Here is a 6,944-nt window from a genome sequence, read left to right on the forward strand (position 1 = left end):
CTAATAATTCTGCACTCCCTGTATAGCACCTTAGTCAAAGAACCGCTGAAGAACCACTGAAGCACCAAAATTGGTGCTATATAGCACTTAAAAAGGTTCCCCTATGATTACGAACCAAGAACCATTTGTGGTGCCATATGGAACTTTTTTTTTTAGAATGTAGTGATGGGGACACTATACTGTCCATAAGCACCGTCCTTTGGATGAGACGTTAAAACCGAGGTCCATCATGGCATCCAGTGTAGATGTACAAGAATGTGTGTGTGCGTGTGTTTATTCAGGTATTTTCAAATCACATTTGAATTTCAGTTCACAAGAGGCTTATTAAAGAATAGTGATGTAAAGTTTCTGTGTGTGAAATATACAGGAAATACATTGCTGTTCATATTTTCACACCTTCAATGTTCGAATGCAAAGGCAGATATCATTTTTCCTCAGTGAGTGAGATCACTGAGTAATGACATCTAATCAGTCGATCTTATTTGAGATTGGGACACACCGGAAACTCTCCAGACTCTCTCGCTCTGACCCTGAACCAGCAGTAAAACCGAGTTGAACTAGATTTACACATAGGCTAACCGTAAACAAAGGACTCTCTGTCTGTGAAACCTTGTGCCAATAGTTGACTAGCTCTATCTACAATCAAGACATTTGTGAAACAGCAAACGTTTTTAGAGTCTCTAATCGGATTCTAACACAAAGATATTAACATATTATTTTATACATCAGTTGAGAGTGCAAATCAAAGTCATTAAAAGTTGAGGTTGTTTTACTAGCTTTCTTTTACTGAGGATGAAATATGTTACAGTACATTTTAAATTCTTTAAAAAAAATTGGTTTGTATGTTTATGGTAGCGTTGTCAAATCGATTAATCGCATCCAAAATAAAAGTTTGTGTTTACATAATATATCTGTGTGTACTGTGAATATTATATATTAAATTAAACGCACACACACACATGCATGCATTTAAGAAAAGTGAGTTGTATTTCTATATAAATATAATATCTTGCTGGATATTATCTTTAATAAGTGTGTCAAATGTTTTATTAGTTGTTTAGTATAGCAACATGACCAAAATAAATTATAAACAGTTTCTGTGTGAACTTGGCAAAATGAGCATCTTGTGTCAATATTAATTTTATATTTAATCATAAAATATTTAACAGGGTAAAATGTATTTATTATTTAGAAGGACACTTCTTTTACTTTATTAGTGAGAGGACCAAATCTTTTTCCAATTTAAAATTTTAAATAAATTATTCCAGTAGAAAATTGCAGGAGACATTAATAATATCTTCAAGAAAAAGGGATTAACTTCTTCTGAAAAACATATTTTACCTATTGGAGTTTCTATTGGCTCAGGAAAGTAGTTGTGTTAGGAGTGAATGCAATTTTTCAAAAGCATACAGATACCTGTTGGTAATGTATTGCTCCCTTAAAGGGATAGTTCACCCAAAAATGAAAATTCTGTCATCATTTACTCACCCTCAAGTTGTTCCAAACCTGTATGAGTTTCTTTGTTCAGCTGAACACAAAAGAAGATATTTTGAAGAATGTTTGTAACCAAGCAGATAGAGCAACCATTGACTACCATAGTATTTTTCCCTACTATGGTAGTCAACGGTTGCTCTATCTGCTTTGTTACAAACATTCTTCAAAATATCTTCTTTACACTTTACAATAAGGTTCATTAGTTAACATTAGTTAATGTATTAACTAACGAGCAATACATTTGCTGCTGTGTTAGTTAATCTTTGTTAACGTTGGTTCAAAATACAGCTGTTCATTGTTAGTTCACAGTGCATTAACTAATGTTAACAAGATGATAATGAAGTATTGGTAAATTAGTAAATTGAAGTATTGCAATTAACATCATTATTAGTTCATGTAAACTAATGAAACGTTATTGTAAAGTGGTACCAAGATATTAATACAAAAAACTAAAGTGTAAAAGAGAATAAAGAAACAACATGAATTAAGATGTTTGTGACTGCTATCCAGATGTCATGCCAAAGGTGAGTAATCCTGAAAATGCAGGGAAACAACAAAACAACAAGTGTTTAATAATTTGACAACATACACAAATGGCAAATTAACACTGTGTGCTCATTAAAACAGGTCTATATACTATTTAAAGAACAATCTCGATGAGGCCAGTGCTAAGAGAGCTAGGGTGGGTATTAGCCACAGATGATTGTTTCGCACTCAGTGTGATACAACAGAACAAGCGTCATTCTTCTTCATTTTTGATACGATATGGGACATCTGATTACCACAACACGTGCTTATATCAGTAAATAGTTCATAAACTATTGCTTCAACTGATAACAACAGTTAACACAGAAATTAACGATCAATTACACACACCTCTGCTTAGCCATGAACAGGTCGAAAGCAGATGACGTAACATGCAGGTAGACCCGCCCTCACGTGATACTGATTGGTCGATTGATAAGCTTAAATCTGATTGGCTAAAGAGTACGACTCCTCTGTGTAGGGAGGATTGCGCTGCCAGGAAAGTCTCAAAAAATACACACACACACACACACACACACACACACACACACACACACACACACACACACACACACACACACACACACACACACAACCAAGGCGATTCACACACGTGAATGACGATTTGCACATTCACATTCAAGGATAAACTCGTAGCCTACATTTTAAACATTCAAAGGTTTTTGTGCACAGTTGTATTTCTACGAATTGTGTTTTGCATTTGTGAAATATATTTTACGAATATATAATTTTATTTTGTGCACGTGAATTGCTTTTTGTGAATGTATTTTTTTCCACGCACGTTAATTTTTTTTGGGGGGTACGTGAATTAGGTTTCATGCATGTGAAACTGTCTACGCATGTATGAATCATGTTTTTTGCGTGAATAATATTTGAGACTAATCTGATTCCATAGGAGCTGGACTCTCTGCCCTAATCTGTAGTCATTTATTTGCCTCAATATCCGTGATTTGTTTGTTGTAGGCAAAGGAATCGCGTGTTTTAGTACTTGTAACCAGCTGTTGATTCAAAGTGGCCCACTGAACGTTTCGGTTACTAACGTAACCTCGGTTCCCTAAGATGAGGGAACGAGTATTGCGTTTTGCTAAAACGCTATGGGGGAATTCCTTTCCTCGAGATATTGAAGCAAATTTTTATCCAAAAATACCATGTACACGCAGTGCAGCTGCACAGCTCTCAGCAGGAAGCAGCTGCGTGCTGATTGGCTGTGCTGCTGCAACTGCAGCAACCTATGGCGAGACCGTGGGGCGGGACGGACCAATCAGGTCCTTCCAAATTCCCGCCACAAGGGGCAACAGAATTTGCATAGCCAAGGGTATATAAGACCCACTCTCGCAAGGTTAGTCAGGTTAATCGACTGAAGCGACTCCTGAGCAAGTGAGCAAGCACGGCAAGCAAAACGCAATACTCGTTCCCTCATCTTAGGGAACCGAGGTTACGTTAGTAACCGAAACGTTCCCTTACGAGAGTACTCTCGTATTGCGTTTTGCTAAAACGCTATGGGGGACCAATGCAAAACGCCGTGCTTGCTTAACGGCTCTAACGCCGACGACACCAAACCCAGGCCAACCTAGGTGGGCCCGTAATATGATATCAAGAAGTCCCAAAATGAGCCAGACCTGAGTCAAGCCCTTAATGAGAATGAACACGATATACGTGTAATATAATATATAGACCGGACATAGTCGGGCCAGGAATAATGAATGGCCAGATAATTCGAGCCGTATAAGGAATGTGCTATGACTTATACAATACTTAACCCAGACCGGACTTTTCGAGCCTTAAGGGGTTAAAACTGTACACAGCAAGAAGCCCAGCCTATAAGGCCGGGACATTCTAATATAATCTGATAAGTGGACGGGGAGGCCCAGCCTGCCGCCACACATATCATTTAGAGAAATGCCAATAGACCAAGCCCACGAAGAGGCCATGCCTCTAGTAGAATGGGCTTTAATGCCTAAAGGGCAGCTGAGATCTTTAGACTCATAAGGCAACGAGATAGCATCTACTATCCATCGTGACAAGGTCTGCTTTGTAACCGCGCACCCTAAGGTGCAGCCGCCAAAGCATACAAAGAGCTGTTCAGTTGCCTAAGCAGCGGAACGCTCCATGTATATCCTCAGCGCTCTGACAGGACAGAGCAAATTAGCATCTTCTTCATCTATCGGTGATGAAAGTGCTGAGAGTGAAATGACCTGTGCTCTGAACGGAGTCAAAAGCACTTAGGTACATATCCATGTCTTGGTTTGAGGACGACTTGAAGTCGTTTGGCCCAATTCCAGACACGAAGGCGCTCACAGAGAGCGCGTGCAGATCACCCACTCGCTTAACTGACGATCGCCAGCAGAAAAGCGGTCTTTAGTGACAGGAGCTTAAAGCTCACCGAATGCAGAGGCTCAAGTGCAGAGCTCTTCATGACATCCAAGACACTGGACAAGTCCCATATAAGGACTGAAGAGGGGGCGAGGTGGGTGAAGCCTTCTAGCCCCTTTAAGGAAGCGAACAATGTTAGTCCGTTCACTTGAATGTGATACGCTGCTATAGCAGCCACATAATTTTGAGCGTGGAGGGGGAACGACCCGCGTCCAGAAGCTCTTGTAAAATGTAAGCACTTCTGACACTTCACAATCCTGTGGGGTCAGACTTCGCGCTTTACACCAGTCCGAAAAGACTGACCATTTGTCTGAATAGAGCCGCCTGGTCGCGGGGGCTCTAGCTTCAGTAATGGTATTCAATAATTTTTCAGAGAGGTTCTCATGTACCCGCTGATGGGCCAGACATGAAGCGCCCATCGATCGGGACGGGGATGCCAGATCTGCCGTCCCGCCTGCATGAGGAGGTCTCTCCTCAGCGGGACCGGCCACGAATCTGCATCCGACATCTGATTCAGTAGTGAGAACCAAGGTTGATTTCTCCAAAGCGGGGCTATTAAAGCACAGCGCATCTGCTCTCCCTAATCCTCTCTATGACCTAAGGTAACATTGAGATTGGGGGAAAAGCATAAAGAGGAAGGTTGGGCCATTCGTGGGCCAACGCATCCTTGTGCTTGGAGAATTATATTCGGCATTGAGCATAGCCTTGTGAGGCGAAAAGATCCACTTTTGCCTCTCCAAGAACTGCCCCAATTGTCTGAATTGCACCTGGACAGCATGTCCGGACCCAAATTCAGAATGCCTGGCACATGAGTCGCTCTCAGCGTATTGTGCTCTGCCCATATTAGGACTTCTTACGCCATTGTGTGCAGATCGATTATTTTCAGACCGCCTTGGCAATTTATATAGGCTACCACCGACCTGCTGTCCGTTCGGACCAGGGCATGGTGGTGCTTTATGTACGGAAGGAAAGCTCTTAGCGATAGCATGACCGCTTTCATCTCTAGACAGTTTATATGAAGGCTCTTCTCCGAGTCTGACCAGAGACCGGAGACTGGCCTGCCCTCGTGAAGGGCTCCCCAACCTAAGTTGGATGCATCTGTCGAGATAACTTTCCACTTCGTAACAGTGCCCAAACTCACGCCCGTCTGGTACCAGACGGGATTTTTCCAAGGAGCCAGAGCCAACACACAGCTGTGGTCTACCTTGATTTGCAATCGGCCCGAGAGCCATGCGTGAGCTGGAACGTGGCGATTCAGCCAGTGCTGTAGGGGGCGCATGTGCAACAGACCCAGTCTGAGAACTAGCGCCGCCGAGGCCATGAGACCCAGCATCCTCTGAAAGTGTTTGAGAGGAATGCGTGCACCGGACCTGAGGGAAACCGCTCGGATCTGAACAGAGAGCGCGCGCTGTGACGTCAGTCGCATGCTCATCTGCAGTGAGTCCAATACTGTTCCCAGAAACGAAACTTTCTGTGTGGGAGACAATAAACTCTTGCCACGTTGATTCTGAGTCCCAAGCATTCTAAATGGTTGAGAAGCCAAGATCTGTGGTTTAATAACTATCTCTGACGGAGCTATTCTGAGCCAGTCGTCGAGATAATTGAGAATTCTCATTCCCCGAAGCCTCAGCGGGGTTAGCGCCGCTTCCATGCACTTCGTGCGGGGAGTCAGAGATAGACCAAAAAGGTAGCACCTTGTATTGGTAAACTTTTCCCCTTGAAGGCGAATCTCAAGAATGGCCTGTAATGAGGGGCTATTTGTATGTGGAAAAAGGCATCCTTTAGATCCACAGTGAAAACCCAATCACCCGGCGGATGTGCGCGAGGATTTGTTTCATTCTCAACATTCTGAACGGGCGCTTCATAAGGGCTTTGTTCAGATGTCTGAAATCTAGAATGGCCTGAGACCACCACCCTTCTTTTGGCACAAGGAAGTAGCGACTGTAAAAGCCTGACTCGCTCTGTGAGGGGTGCACGGTTTCTACCGCTCCCTTAATTTAACAGTTTGATATTTCGGTTCGAAGCACGTGACTCATGTCACTTCTCACCGCTGTCTCTACCACAGTGCGAAAGCACGGTGGTCTGCGAGCGAACTGTAGCGAGTAACCTTGTTATCGAAGCCAAGGGTTGAATTAATTTGTGGGGCGGGTCACTGAGTAACAGGGACCTGTTAGCCCGGATGCATTGTGCTAGTAGCACTGTGAGAGGCGGCGTGCACTGAATGGTGACGCACGCCTTATTGGGTCGCCTTGGAAGTGGCGCTTACCAAGGGGATTGTGTTTGTGTACAGAAAAGCACGTTGCTCACGGGCTCATAAATAGTAAATAGGGAAATAGTGTTCCCAGCCGCCTGAGTGCAGGGGGCCGGAGAACGCAGAATAGTGGCGAACGCTTTGTGTCGCCGGGGAAATGGTGCATGTGTACAGGCGAGCGCGTTTGTTGCGGGCTCGTCGATTGTAGGAATAATGTTTCCAGCCGCCTGAGTGCAGGGAGCTGGGGAACATAGGGAAGTGCTTGAGTGTAGGGGTACAA

The sequence above is a fragment of the Gobio gobio genome, assembly GCF_949357685.1.
Source record: "Gobio gobio genome assembly, chromosome: 6".
NCBI classification, from domain to species: domain Eukaryota; kingdom Metazoa; phylum Chordata; class Actinopteri; order Cypriniformes; family Gobionidae; genus Gobio; species Gobio gobio.